The sequence below is a fragment of the Chanodichthys erythropterus genome, chromosome 3, assembly GCF_024489055.1.
Source record: "Chanodichthys erythropterus isolate Z2021 chromosome 3, ASM2448905v1, whole genome shotgun sequence".
Lineage (NCBI taxonomy): Eukaryota > Metazoa > Chordata > Actinopteri > Cypriniformes > Xenocyprididae > Chanodichthys > Chanodichthys erythropterus.
The window spans coordinates 72,821,686-72,837,573 of NC_090223.1; the positions used below are offsets into that span (position 1 = coordinate 72,821,686).

Here is a 15,888-nt window from a genome sequence, read left to right on the forward strand (position 1 = left end):
ATCATGTCAGTTATTATTGCTCCATCTGCCATTTTTCGCTATTGTTCTTGCTTGCTTACCTAGTCTGATGATTCAGCTGTGCACAGATCCAGATGTTATTACTGGCTGCCCTTGTCTAATGCCTTGAACAATGGGCTGGCATATGCAAATATTAGGGGCCTACATATTAATGATCCCGACTGTTGCGTAACAGTCTGTGCTATGTTTTTCAGAGGTCTTTTAAACAAATGAGATTTACATAAGGAGGAGGAAACAATGGTGTTTGAGACTCTCTGTATGTCATTTCCATGTTCTGAACTCTTGTTATTCAACTATGCCGAGTTAAATTGAGTTTTTGATTCTAGGGCACCTTTAAACTTGCTAGTCATCATGGAGAGCGCAGCTAATGGTTGCATAGCAACAATAAACGCCATGGGAGCGAAAACGCTTTAGAAAGAAGGATGAAGTAGAGAAAGGAGAAGGCGGCATGGCCACTTATGTCATGCGATATGTGAATGGCCACTTAATAATAATTTAGTGGGCTGGATTATGTTTTATTTTTTAGATAATTTGCAGGCCGGGTAGAGTGGGCGCCGTAAATGGCCTGCGGGCCGGGCACTACTGATCTATACCCTATCCTATCCTATCAGGGATGGGCAGCTTTAGTACTGGAGGACCACTCTTTTGCAGAGTTATGGTGCTTCACACCTGCCGCATTTAGCTCAGTTGAATCGTACTAGAGTTCGTTAGGGCAGGTGTGAAAGCAGCAATCGCACTCGGGTGCGCACCAAAAGTGGACCATACAAGCGTACCGAGACCTGCTTGAAGAGGTGGTCTCGGTACGCTTTCAAACTAACTCTGGAGTGGTTCGCTTAAGATGTGAAAGCAATCCAACCCAGTTAACGCACCAACAAATCAAACAATATCATAATTCATAACAGGAAATGTGATTTAAAAAGCAATAGTGTCTGATTCTGTGAGTGAGCACATTATTTACCATAGTTGAAAACCAACGAGCTCCTGTTGTGTAATTTTACTTCTCCGTGCGCGAATGCTGATGCGATGAAGCCTTGATTCCCACTCTGCTTCATTATAAAATTCATATGGTCTCTCTCGACACAGACTGACAACAGGTCGTCTACTAGACAGTGCTGGGAAATCCAGAGGCAGAGAGAGAGAAAAGCGCGCGTTTGAATTTGCCGCAGCATTGATATGAATGTAGTATATAATTTAACAGCGGGAAAGACGGCTACATTCATATAGTGTTTGCGTGTGTCTCGACTTTACAAATAAAGCCACAATAAGCTCATGGAACGAACTTGTCAATCATTATTTTGATGGATGACGCAGAGAAAACTGACCAATGAAAGGAAAGTTGTACTCGCATGTGACTTGCCTAAACGCATTTTGGTACGCTTTGAAATGTTGCCATGTGAAAGCGAACCAAACCAAGAAAATGCAACATTGTAACAAATTTAGTCCCTGTTTTGGAACAAAACAAACGATCCATAGGTGTGAAAACACCCTTAAGTTTCATCCTTAATCAAATACACCTGCCTGTAATTTTCAAGCATTCCTAAAGACTGATTTATACTTCAGCGTTGTGTGTACGCCATAGGTATGGCGTAGATTGTGAGTGCCACACGTAGCTTACGATGTAGCCTGACGTGCACCTCTTCGAAAATGTAACAACGCGTCAATTCTACGCGGACCACAAGCGCTATGATTGGTCTGTTAGAACCCCTCCCTCGGGTCAAAAAACTGGTGCAGGGCAATAGGAGAAGAGTGAGTGTTTTCAACTTCTATAGGAATGATAAGACACTCTGTTTCAGGGGACACATGCAGTCAAACTGCAACAAAAGTTGTTACCTATTTGCTGCTTCTCTGCTGCCTTTATTTGTAAGCTTCTCTTACAAAGGACATGACAAGCTGCTGCTTCTTTGGCTTTGATGCTCAACATGACCGCGGACACTGCCTACTAGTGGTCTGCATCCTTGTCAACACAGACACCGACGCAGAAGTATAAATGAAAACAGATGCATAGCCTATGGTGCAGAAGCATAAATCAGCCTTTACGATTAAATAATGGGGTTGGGTTCAATTTTGCTGGTGTGTTAGATCAGGGATGGAGCTAAACTCTGCAGAATAGTGTCCCTCCAGGACCAGAGTTGCCCATCCCATCTATAGATCTTATACTCAATACACCAGTGGTTTTCAAACTGTTCCAAAGGGACCCACCACTGCACATTTTGTATGTATGCTTTATTTTTCAAATCTGGTTGAGATCATCAGCTTATTAGAAGATTGCTGACATTGATGGTGGAATTTGCAAACTACAATTCCTGTTCATCACTACGGTAAGAACCGGGCCCAATATAAACCTAAATATACTCAAATTAATTAAATTAATTGAAAAGTGCTTTACTATTCAAAAAGTAATAGAAGATATATCCATTGACATCCATTCAAAAAAACAGAGGGGGCGAAGCGTTAGCATTAACAGCACAACTTTGTAGTGTTCAAGGCAAGTCACGCCAAACTGCCTGAGCGTAAACAAACCAGCATGGCGGACCGTACAGGGCTTATGCTCATTTACAATTATTTCTATTGCCAAAGGTGCTTACTCCTTGCTTATTTGAGAGAAAATGGAGGAGGAAAATGGTGCATAAGGCAAGAGACGATGTTATACCTTTTATTTTTATAAAATAAAATGTATAACATTCTTATTTTACTTAACTGATATCTGTCTGCATAAGGAATCCAAAAACTTTGTATGCATGGTGATTGAGTGGGTTAAATGTAAATCACAAACACCTGTTTCTCATTCCAGTGATTGGCACGGTGACAGGATAAAACGCTGTGAGAAGCAGGAGTGTGTGAGAGACAGTGGAACTGCTGACTGAGATACGACAACAGTACTGGAGTGAAGCCCTTTGTGGATTGTGTGTACTGAACCTGGAGTGAAGCCCATTGTGGATTATTAGGGCCCAAGCGAAAATTCGCGCAGGGCCCTCTTGTTCTTCTAAGGATTATTATTTAGGGCCCAAGCGAAAATTCGCGCAGGGCCCTCTTGTTCTTCTAAGGATTATTAGGGCCCAAGCGAAAATTCGCGCAGGGCCCTCTTGTTCTTCTAAGGATTATTATTATTAGGGCCCAAGCGAAAATTCGCGCAGGGCCCTCTTGTTCTTCTAAGGATTATTATTATTTTATTTTATTTTTTTTTTATTTTTTTCGTCTTCCGGGGCTTTTTGGGGGCCTTAACATGCTCAAAAACTCTTGAAAATTGGCACACACATTGGAATCCGCGGCCATTAGGACGCCGGAGAGGCTGGTACCCGGGCGTGGCAGGGGGGCTCGACAGCGCCCCCTTGAAAAAAGTCTGAAAATTTGGTCCATATATTAAACACGCTTGCACGTATTAGTATGAAACTCGGTACACATATAGACCTCATCGGGCCGAACAACTTTCGCGCTCTAAGTTAATCGCCACGCCAACAGGAAGTCAGCTATTAAGGGTTGTTTGAAAAACGCATGCTCTGGAATTTGATATACTCCTCCTAGACGATTAATCCGATCGCCACCGAACTCGGTCAGCATGAAGTCAAGACACTGATGATTAAAAATTGCCAGGGGATTTTTGATATCTCGAACGGTTTGGCCGTGGCGAGGCAACGAATTTATGGCGAGAAAAAGGAAACAGGAAATGTGTTATAACGTCTTAATACATATATTGATCTTTATGAAACTTCACGAGTGTGTTCGTTATAGGAGTCTGATCACATGGATGTGACTATTGTGAGTCAAAGTTATAGCGCCACCAACTGGCAGCAGGAAGTGTATCACTTTTTGAAATGTTTTGAGATCACCCTCTTATTTTTACCTGATTTGCTTCAAACTTCATCAGTGTAATGTCAATACACAGCAGATGTAGACCTATGACAGGATTTTTGATATTTGAAATATTGTTGCCATGGCAACAGGTCAAACTGTAATAATATTCTTGAGTGTTTTTGAGGCTCTTAACATGCTTCAAATTGCATGAAACTCGACACACACATCAATATTGTCAACCAGTAGACATGGACAAAGCCATAGAAATGGGCGTGGTGGAGGGGCTCAGTAGCGCCACCTTTTGACAAAAGTGGGGGGGTTAGTTTTTCCTACAGTCACCAAACTCGGTACACATATTGTTCTCATCAAGCCGGACAATTTTCTAATTTACATTCATTAGCTCCGACCAACAGGAAGTCAGCTATTTTGGTTTGAATGTTAATTTTTTGAAAAAACAGGCTATGAATTTTATACTACTACTCCTACAGGGTTATTCCAATTTACACCAAGCTTTTTTTAACTTGTTGCGAACACATTGAAGTTGTTTAATTGCAAACGGATTTTGGATATCTCAAACGGTTTGGCCGTGGCGAGGCAACGAATTTATGGCGAGAAAAGGGAAACAGGAAATGTGTTATAACTTCTGCATACATTGATTGATGTTTATGAAACTTCAGGAGTGTGTTGGTTGTAGTAGTCTGATCACATGGATGTAACTATTGTGATTCAAAGTTATAGCGCCACCAAATGGCAGCAAGAAGTGTATCACTTTTAAAATGCTTTGAGATCACCCTCTTATTTTTACCTGATTTGCTTCAAACTTCATCAGTGTAATGTCAATACACAGCAGATGTAGACCTATGACAGGATTTTTGATATTTGAAATATTGTTGCCATGGCAACAGGTCAAACTGTAATAATATTCTTGAGTGTTTTTGAGGCTCTTAACATGCTTCAAATTGCATGAAACTCGACACACACATCAATATTGTCAACCAGTAGACATGGACAAAGCCATAGAAATGGGCGTGGTGGAGGGGCTCAGTAGCGCCACCTTTTGACAAAAGTGGGGGTTAGTTTTTCCTACAGTCACCAAACTCGGTACACATATTATTCTCATCAAGCCGGACAATTTTCTAATTTACATTCATTAGCTCCGACCAACAGGAAGTCAGCTATTTTGGTTTGAATGTTAATTTTTTGAAAAAACAGGCTATGAATTTTATACTACTACTCCTACAGGGTTTATCCAATTTACACCAAGCTTTTTTTAACTTGTTGCTAACACATTGAAGTTGTTTAATTGCAAACGGATTTTGGATATCTCAAACGGTTTGGCCGTGGCGAGGCAACAAATTTATGGCAAGAAAACGGAAACAAAGTGTTATAACTTCTGCATACATTAATTGATTTTGATGAAACTTTGGCTTAGTCTTCGTTGTACAAGGCTGATCACATGGATTTGACTATTGTGATTCAAAGTCATAGCGCCACCAACTGGAAGCAGAAAATGTGTCACTTTCAGCATACATTGAGATCACCCTCTTATTTTTACCTGATTTGCTTCAAAATTCATCAGAATAATGTTAAAACTTGGCACATGTAATCCTTTGAAAATGGGCAGGGAGGAAGGGCTCTATAGCGGCACCTTGTAGTGCAGTAAATGTGGAGTGAATTTGACATAGCCCTTTGATGTTTAACCGTTTTAAGTGCCTATTGCCCGCTGTGCGCAGTTGCCCTGAAGCCACCGGGGTGGCGGTGCCACCGGGCTTGGGCCCGCCATCGCTGCTCGCATCAATATATTTTTTTTTTTTATTTTTTTTTTTTTTTTTTTTTCGTCTTCCGGGGCTTTTTGGGGGCCTTAACATGCTCAAAAACTCTTGAAAATTGGCACACACATTGGAATCCGCGGCCATTAGGACGCCGGAGAGGCTGGTACCCGGGCGTGGCAGGGGGGCTCGACAGCGCCCCCTTGAAAAAAGTCTGAAAATTTGGTCCATATATTAAACATGCTTGCACGTATTAGTATGAAACTCAGTACACATATAGACCTCATCGGTCCGAACAACTTTCGCGCTCTAAGTTAATCGCCACGCCAACAGGAAGTCAGCTATTAAGGGTTGTTTGAAAAACGCATGCTCTGGAATTTGATATACTCCTCCTAGACGATTAATCCGATCGCCACCAAACTCGGTCAGCATGAAGTCAAGACACTGATGATTAAAAATTGCCAGGGGATTTTTGATATCTCGAACGGTTTGGCCGTGGCGAGGCAACGAATTTATGGCGAGAAAAAGGAAACAGGAAATGTGTTATAACGTCTTAATACATATATTGATCTTTATGAAACTTCACGAGTGTGTTCGTTATAGGAGTCTGATCACATGGATGTGACTATTGTGAGTCAAAGTTATAGCGCCACCAACTGGCAGCAGGAAGTGTATCACTTTTTGAAATGTTTTGAGATCACCCTCTTATTTTTACCTGATTTGCTTCAAACTTCATCAGTGTAATGTCAATACACAGCAGATGTAGACCTATGACAGGATTTTTGATATTTGAAATATTGTTGCCATGGCAACAGGTCAAACTGTAATAATATTCTTGAGTGTTTTTGAGGCTCTTAACATGCTTCAAATTGCATGAAACTCGACACACACATCAATATTGTCAATCAGTACACATGGACAAAGCCATAGAAATGGGCGTGGTGGAGGGGCTCAGTAGCGCCACCTTTTGACAAAAGTGGGGGGGTTAGTTTTTCCTACAGTCACCAAACTCGGTACACATATTATTCTCATCAAGCCGGACAATTTTCTAATTTACATTCATTAGCTCCGACCAACAGGAAGTCAGCTATTTTGGTTTGAATGTTAATTTTTTGAAAAAACAGGCTATGAATTTTATACTACTACTCCTACAGGGTTTATCCAATTTACACCAAGCTTTTTTTAACTTGTTGCGAACACATTGAAGTTGTTTAATTGCAAACGGATTTTGGATATCTCAAACGGTTTGGCCGTGGCGAGGCAACGAATTTATGGCGAGAAAAGGGAAACAGGAAATGTGTTATAACTTCTGCATACATTGATTGATGTTTATGAAACTTCAGGAGTGTGTTGGTTGTAGTAGTCTGATCACATGGATGTAACTATTGTGAGTCAAAGTTATAGCGCCACCAAATGGCAGCAAGAAGTGTATCACTTTTAAAATGCTTTGAGATCACCCTCTTATTTTTACCTGATTTGCTTCAAACTTCATCAGTGTAATGTCAATACACAGCAGATGTAGACCTATGACAGGATTTTTGATATTTGAAATATTGTTGCCATGGCAACAGGTCAAACTGTAATAATATTCTTGAGTGTTTTTGAGGCTCTTAACATGCTTCAAATTGCATGAAACTCGACACACACATCAATATTGTCAACCAGTAGACATGGACAAAGCCATAGAAATGGGCGTGGTGGAGGGGCTCAGTAGCGCCACCTTTTGACAAAAGTGGGGGTTAGTTTTTCCTACAGTCACCAAACTCGGTACACATATTATTCTCATCAAGCCGGACAATTTTCTAATTTACATTCATTAGCTCCGACCAACAGGAAGTCAGCTATTTTGGTTTGAATGTTAATTTTTTGAAAAAACAGGCTATGAATTTTATACTACTACTCCTACAGGGTTTATCCAATTTACACCAAGCTTTTTTAACTTGTTGCTAACACATTGAAGTTGTTTAATTGCAAACGGATTTTGGATATCTCAAACGGTTTGGCCGTGGCGAGGCAACGAATTTATGGCAAGAAAAGGGAAACAAAGTGTTATAACTTCTGCATACATTAATTGATTTTGATGAAACTTTGGCTTAGTCTTCGTTGTACAAGGCTGATCACATGGATTTGACTATTGTGATTCAAAGTCATAGCGCCACCAACTGGAAGCAGAAAATGTGTCACTTTCAGCATACATTGAGATCACCCTCTTATTTTTACCTGATTTGCTTCAAAATTCATCAGAATAATGTTAAAACTTGGCACATGTAATCCTTTGAAAATGGGCAGGGAGGAGGGGCTCTATAACGGCACCTTGTAGTGCAGTAAATGTGGAGTGAATTTGACATAGTCCTTTGATGTTTAACCGTTTTAAGTGCCTATTGCCCGCTGTGCACAGTTGCCCTGAAGCCACCGGGGTGGCGGTGCCACCGGGCTTGGGCCCGCCATCGCTGCTCGCAGCTATATTTATTATTTTTTTTTATTTTATTTTTTTTCCGTCTTCCGGGGCTTTTTGGGGGCCTTAACATGCTCAAAAACTCTTGAAAATTGGCACACACATTGGAATCCGCGGCCATTAGGACTGAAAAAAAAGTCTGAAAATTTGGTCCATATATTAAACATGCTTGCACGTATTAGTATGAAACTCGGTACACATATAGACCTCATCGGGCCGAACAACTTTCGCGCTCTAAGTTAATCGCCACGCCAACAGGAAGTCAGCTATTAAGGGTTGTTTGAAAAACGCATGCTCTGGAATTTGATATACTCCTCCTAGACGATTAATCCGATCGCCACCAAACTCGGTCAGCATGAAGTCAAGACACTGATGATTAAAAATTGCCAGGGGATTTTTGATATCTCGAACGGTTTGGCCGTGGCGAGGCAACAAATTTATGGCGAGAAAAAGGAAACAGGAAATGTGTTATAACGTCTTAATACATATATTGATCTTTATGAAACTTCACGAGTGTGTTCGTTATAGGAGTCTGATCACATGGATGTGACTATTGTGAGTCAAAGTTATAGCGCCACCAACTGGCAGCAGGAAGTGTATCACTTTTTGAAATGTTTTGAGATCACCCTCTTATTTTTACCTGATTTGCTTCAAACTTCATCAGTGTAATGTCAATACACAGCAGATGTAGACCTATGACAGGATTTTTGATATTTGAAATATTGTTGCCATGGCAACAGGTCAAACTGTAATAATATTCTTGAGTGTTTTTGAGGCTCTTAACATGCTTCAAATTGCATGAAACTCGACACACACATCAATATTATCAACCAGTAGACATGGACAAAGCCATAGAAATGGGCGTGGTGGAGGGGCTCAGTAGCGCCACCTTTTGACAAAAGTGGGGGGGTTAGTTTTTCCTTCAATCACCAAACTCGGTACACATATTATTCTCATCAAGCCGGACAATTTTCTAATTTACATTCATTAGCTCCGACCAACAGGAAGTCAGCTATTTTGGTTTGAATGTTAATTTTTTGAAAAAACAGGCTATGAATTTTATACTACTACTCCTACAGGGTTTATCCAATTTACACCAAGCTTTTTTTAACTTGTTGCGAACACATTGAAGTTGTTTAATTGCAAACGGATTTTGGATATCTCAAACGGTTTGGCCGTGGCGAGGCAACGAATTTATGGCGAGAAAAGGGAAACAGGAAATGTGTTATAACTTCTGCATACATTGATTGATGTTTATGAAACTTCAGGAGTGTGTTGGTTGTAGTAGTCTGATCACATGGATGTAACTATTGTGAGTCAAAGTTATAGCGCCACCAAATGGCAGCAAGAAGTGTATCACTTTTAAAATGCTTTGAGATCACCCTCTTATTTTTACCTGATTTGCTTCAAACTTCATCAGTGTAATGTCAATACACAGCAGATGTAGACCTATGACAGGATTTTTGATATTTGAAATATTGTTGCCATGGCAACAGGTCAAACTGTAATAATATTCTTGAGTGTTTTTGAGGCTCTTAACATGCTTCAAATTGCATGAAACTCGACACACACATCAATATTGTCAACCAGTAGACATGGACAAAGCCATAGAAATGGGCGTGGTGGAGGGGCTCAGTAGCGCCACCTTTTGACAAAAGTGGGGGTTAGTTTTTCCTACAGTCACCAAACTCGGTACACATATTATTCTCATCAAGCCGGACAATTTTCTAATTTACATTCATTAGCTCCGACCAACAGGAAGTCAGCTATTTTGGTTTGAATGTTAATTTTTTGAAAAAACAGGCTATGAATTTTATACTACTACTCCTACAGGGTTTATCCAATTTACACCAAGCTTTTTTTAACTTGTTGCTAACACATTGAAGTTGTTTAATTGCAAACGGATTTTGGATATCTCAAACGGTTTGGCCGTGGCGAGGCAACGAATTTATGGCAAGAAAAGGGAAACAAAGTGTTATAACTTCTGCATACTTTAATTGATTTTGATGAAACTTTGGCTTAGTCTTCGTTGTACAAGGCTGATCACATGGATTTGACTATTGTGATTCAAAGTCATAGCGCCACCAACTGGAAGCAGAAAATGTGTCACTTTCAGCATACATTGAGATCACCCTCTTATTTTTACCTGATTTGCTTCAAAATTCATCAGAATAATGTTAAAACTTGGCACATGTAATTCTTTGAAAATGGGCAGGGAGGAAGGGGTCTATAGCGGCACCTTGTAGTGCAGTAAATGTGGAGTGAATTTGACATAGTCCTTTGATGTTTAAGTGTTTTAAGTGCCTATTGCCCGCTGTGCACAGTTGCCCTGAAGCCACCGGGGTGGCGGTGCCACCGGGCTTGGGCCCGCCATCGCTGCTCGCAGCTATATTATATCTTGAGTTCATTTCAAACAAACACTGATCTTCAGAAATCCTGCTGAGATTAAACCTTTCTTCTCCTCACAGCTGAAAATGGCTGTGCTGCTTCATGAAGTGTGGAAACCGCCATACGGTGTCTGTTTTCAGGATTCACTGACCAACACAACCATCTTATACTGCAACATCATCAATGCTGAAAAATATCCACTTCTTTTCTTCTGGTTTGAAATGGTCTGAGGGCAAACTTTTCTTCATGGAGATTGTCAGCTAGACAGAAAATCATGAGCAAATGAGTAAGAGACTGAAAATGGTTTTGTCAAAAGGTTCCCCCATAATGAGCCCAACATAGAGGCCCAAACTGATAAAAGCCAAAAGAACAACCAGCCCAGAAGAGACTGGAGCTGAAAGGAGGAAACATTATATTACCATACCGCAGGGAGGAAAATGAGAGAGAGATCTGAGCGAGCGTCAAACAGACACTGATTCACCACGAGAGCTTTTCAAAGCTCCTGTACTCCAGTGCAGCTGTGATCAATGAGTCTTCCAGCATTCTGATTGGTAGAGGAGGACGAGTGGGAGGAGCCTGCAGTAATCAGGCCATGAGTGAGTGATCAGCATCTCTCTCAATGATAATTTCAGTTTTAAGAAAGCGGTTGAATATTGTTGTGGCCACACAAGGTTTCCCTCACAATGACTGAACTGCCTCCTTCACTTTAACCTTTTGTTTCTCCTCTCCCTGTCATTCTTCTACACTGTTTACATCCTATAGACAGTCAGTCCAAAGTTTTATTCAGCGATGCATGTTCAAAACTTCAATGCAAAAACCTTATCTTTCATCAACAAAGATTCATGCAACATTTTAATAATAAAAACATCTAGTTTACCCAAATGAGAAAGTTCATGACAAGTTAGGGGTTTTTAAATAAACGAGAAATATTTAAATATTATATTTAAAGATTGTTACATGCATGTATATTTATGTATTTGCCTGCCCTCTAGGGGCAGGAAAAGCGTGATTTACCATTGTTCTGATTTAGCAGATCCTCTACACCTGTGGACTATTTACGCAAGCTTAAAGGAAGTCAAGTTCCCACACTTCGGCGGCGGAACTTGAGCGGCCGTCCCGAGTCGGAGCTGCGCTCTCTTTTGTGTTTATCCCTTTTATTTTTCCTGTCTAATTTCTCCCACTTGTTGTTATATTCCGTTTTATTAATAAATTCCCCTTTTTGATCGAGCCGTTGTGTCATCCCTCTTTTGTGTTATAGCAGTGGCTGTAACAAAGATTTAAATGTCCGCACCACATGCGTGTATTGTGAGGCTCACACGTCAGAAATTGAATAAATTATGATGAAACATTATATGCTGTTCAGATATTCCCCTTTAAACATATAAAGTATCAGCTGTATGCAAAGTGACCCACATTTGGGTTTTGACCACTGTAATATACAGTGTAATGCCATTTTTACCCCCCTGCAATTTGGAAACTGTAATTTTGACCACACTCTACAAAATTACTAATATACATAAGTGACATTTAACACTTTTTCTTTCATCACTATTTATGTTTGTAAAATATTAACAAATATTTTTGTAGAAGTTAAATACCTCTGAGCAGATCAGAGTTTAGTCCTCTTCTGATTCGTCCCTTTGTTTCTGCTGATATTACGCAGTGTGTCATGTGAGACAGGTACATGTGTGTGTCATTCTGGAGGAAATCATGAACATATTCCATGAATCATTGCCCAGCTGAAATCTGTCTCAACTTTTTGAGGCTAGAGGTGTTATTTAAACATTTTAAAGGAAAAACAGGTTAGTCAGTGCTGGATAGAAGGTGTGCTCTGATCAGATGAGAGCGTCTCTGACAACTGTTGTTCCTGTGGTTGATGTAACAGGACATCTGCATAATAGAGTACACTTTTGCAATCTTCAGGTTTGGCCACAACAATATCTGTTGAATCGAGGTACAGAAGAAGAGTATTTTTCTTCTTCAAGTCTCTCAGTATTTGGAGTTGATCAGTTGAGGATTATAAAAGGGGAAATTGCCTCAGACTGTCCATACTGATGCTGCAGAGGACTGAAGTGTTGGTTCAAGTCTTCCTCTTTCTGAATCTAGAAGTGGATTTGTGTCCATTCTGTTTTCAAGATTGCTCTCACTTGAGATTTTTTGCAGTACTGTGAGTGGAGGAACCTTATTTGTGTTTCCCTCCATTCATTTTTGTTCATCTCCAGCAGCAAGTTTTTTGATGTGAAGGTGCATAGGTGTGAATTCTCTCAGCTTCACCTTTAACGCTTCCTTTTCACTGCTAGTGCGTCTTTGAAATGTAAGGCCTTTTGAATGGTCTATTTGGCCAGAAACTTCCACATTAACCAAAACGCAGTCTGCATTTTTGGCAGGTTCTTCCAATATGTAGAAATCAAATTTGGTGCATCCTGGAAATGTACAACTGGCCTTACCATGCCAGTATGGGTACAGCCAAAGCCACTGGAAGGCAAGCCTGCAACTTTAACCAAAAAAACATAATGGAGAAGGCAAGCTTGTTCATTTCACCAAATATGTCTGAAAGGTAGCTGAGTTGAGCGAGCCATTTGTCATCGTCCAAAAACTCTGCAAGCTCTGGTCTCTTGTTTGCAAGAAAGTCACGCATCTCCTCCCTCGGATAGCCACCTCACGTCAGTGTGCATCAGCAGGGTATGGTAATCAGCGCCTACCTCTTCACAGAGAGCAGTGAATATCCAGGAGTTGGTGGCTCTGCCTTTCACAAAGTTCACGTTTTTTACGGCCACATCTAAAACTCCATGTAGACTGGGTTCTATTTCTGTTGTAGCAAGCGCCTCTGTGCAGAAAGCAGTGCGTTGAAACGGAAAGAAGAGCAACCTCTCTGATACGCTGAACTACTCCAGACTGCCTGCCAGTCATCGCGGCAGCTCCATCAGTATAGATCCCAATACAGTCGCTCCAGTTTATCTCATCTGATCTCATGAAATTATCCAAAGTTTCAAAATATTGTTTGCCGTCGTCGTGGTACGGAGCTCTTTACAAAACAAAAAATCGTATTTTATCTCGTTTTCCCATTCATGACACGTTGGTAGACTCATCTATTTGAAGATGCAAAGTTATTACAACGAAGTCACTCAGAAAGCTAACCCCTCACGTCTTCTGACATTGTTTCGATGCGACGTTTGACAGTGTTATTTGATAATGGTATCTTAGCCAATTGTTTTGACTTATCCTCTCAAAATAATTCCTTGACAATCTCTGTTACACATGGCAAAATCAAAGTTTCTGCAATTGTATGTCCTTTCTTTGCTTTTGGCGATTTTTTTTTTAATTTTTTTTTCAGCAACTGTGTATGATATTTTTAAAAGTTTCTTGTCAGTAGCTGTGTCTTCCCTCATCTCATTTTGGGAGTGTGTCAATTCTTTTGCCTTGTGCTCAAAAAATGCCCTGGGCTTGTTGCAGTATTGGGGATGAGTTGTCTGAAAATGTCTCATAGTTTGGACGGCCTCATGCATGTGTTACCAAGGACTTTGCTGCAGAAAATGAAGTAAAACCATAGTTCAGGTAACTATCTTGGTATTTCCTGCATTTAGTGTTTCTAGTATTGCTAGCACTGTGACCCGGATTGGTGGGATAATTAATAATGCATTAATTTCAACTTTTGTCAGAGAATAAAGCCTCTGGAGAATGCCCTGGAAAAAGGAGACAAATATCTGAAATAAAATCATCTCTCTCAAAAACAAGTAAATATATAAATATATAACAAAATATTTCCTGATTTCAAGGAGTTGCAGGTCCTGAAAAATACAAGTAATCATAAAGTCACTCTAGTCCTGGAGGACCTACCTAGGAAGTGCAAGGAATCTGTAAAACTCAACTGCAACTCGGAGGAAGGCAAAAAAAGTGGCGGGCGATTTAGCCATAATTTCAAAGAAATTGCGCAGCAGCTTTACCACCATAGCCCAAAGTGCTACCGCCACCTCAGAAGAATATTTGCCCGTCCATCTCCCTGGACACTAAATAAACATGTGATGAAACATGTGGGATTCTTTCATCAAAGTAGGTCACACAACGGCAAATAACAGTTTTTGTATGGCTAAATTGTATCTAATAATGTAAAATATTGCCAATTTTCAGCCTGGATTCCTCAAAAAGGTTATTTACCAGATAAAAAAACCTGGCAGGCACAATGACGGACAAGGACATGATGTGCTCTCTTGTCTTTGATGAGATGGCCATCAACGACAATCCAGACTATAACAAGAAGATGGACACCATTGAAGGCCTTACACCTGATGGCCATCATGCTTGCCAGGCAATGGTCTTCATGGTCCATGGCATAGCAAAAAAATGGAAACGGGTATTAAATAATTTTTTTTTTTTTTTTTTATAGTGTTACCTAAACAAATTGCAAAAATAACGGTTAAAATAAAATTGCCAGCTGAATCTTTCACCCAAATCTATCATTTGTCAAACAGACAGTCCCAGTTTAAACTTATGCCACTGGCTTTGACAATGTTAATGTTGTGTAAAACTATGTCTCCATGCAGGCCATAGGTTTTTTTCTCAAGAACATCCATGACAGGAAACCGAATCGCCTCTCTCCTAAAAGATGCAACAGGACACCTAGAATCTGCAGGATTAATGGCAAGTAATTTATTTATTAAAGCACGGTTTCCTTACAGATACACAAAAAACTGATTTGGTTCTTATCTACAGGTAAAATGTGACCAGGCAGCAACTAATATACTGGCGTTAAAACCCCTTGGTGCTTCTCTTAATACGAAAGACGGCACCGAATCTGCTCACACTATCAGTGTTGGAGGGAAGGCCATCTCTATCATTTTTCAAATCTATTCAAATCAAAACGGAACAACTTCAAGAAATATGGCCTGAATGTAAATGTGCCTCCAATTATTACAGTTAACATATCATTTATTTCAGTACAAATGTGCTTCCTTGTCGTTCCTTCATCTGCACCTTTTTTTTTGTGAAGCATTTGGTTGCACGTCAGCTGTGATAAACAGACATCCACTCATGTATTGCGTGTGTAACTGTGGCCAGATAGTGAGAGTTTTGCAGGTAAACCACAGCACACTGACCACCTGTAGAGAATGCAATGTTTAACGTCATTGATGGTGCACTCGTCTTGCCTGCCAGCAGCGGTCGGCCAGTGTTCGAGACCGACTCAGAGCAGAGGGGTTAGAACTGGAGTTTAAGTTTTGGTGGCAGAGCAATGAAGAGTGTGACAAAGTCCAACCGTGTTTTTCAAAATCTACTAACTACACCTTTAAGATGCGGTGTACAAATTCATAAGTCTACACTGTTGCTAAGTATTTTCTGATTTAAAACTGCAGTGAAAAAGAATGTGCCAGCGTTTACCTCAGTAAATTCACCGAGTGGATCTTTAGAGTTTGTGCGACACCTCAGGGAGTGCATTCAGTGGGCATCTGACTGGAAATTCAGGTTAGATTG

General features: G+C 40.4%; 2 protein-coding genes across 2 annotated transcripts in view; one reads left to right on the top strand and one right to left on the bottom strand.

Moving 5' to 3' along the window:
* Window positions 1-93, bottom strand: part of LOC137006263 (oocyte zinc finger protein XlCOF6-like) — a 165,444-nt gene extending 165,351 nt beyond the window's left edge. The window contains exon 1 of the mRNA XM_067366900.1: window positions 60-93. The gene's annotated coding sequence lies outside the window, so the exon portion shown is untranslated. The remainder of the gene's footprint in view (window positions 1-59) is intronic.
* LOC137006398 (zinc finger protein 271-like) overlaps window positions 1-15,888 on the top strand; it is a 103,494-nt gene that overhangs the window by 22,487 nt on the left and 65,119 nt on the right. The gene's annotated exons all lie outside the window — the stretch shown is intronic.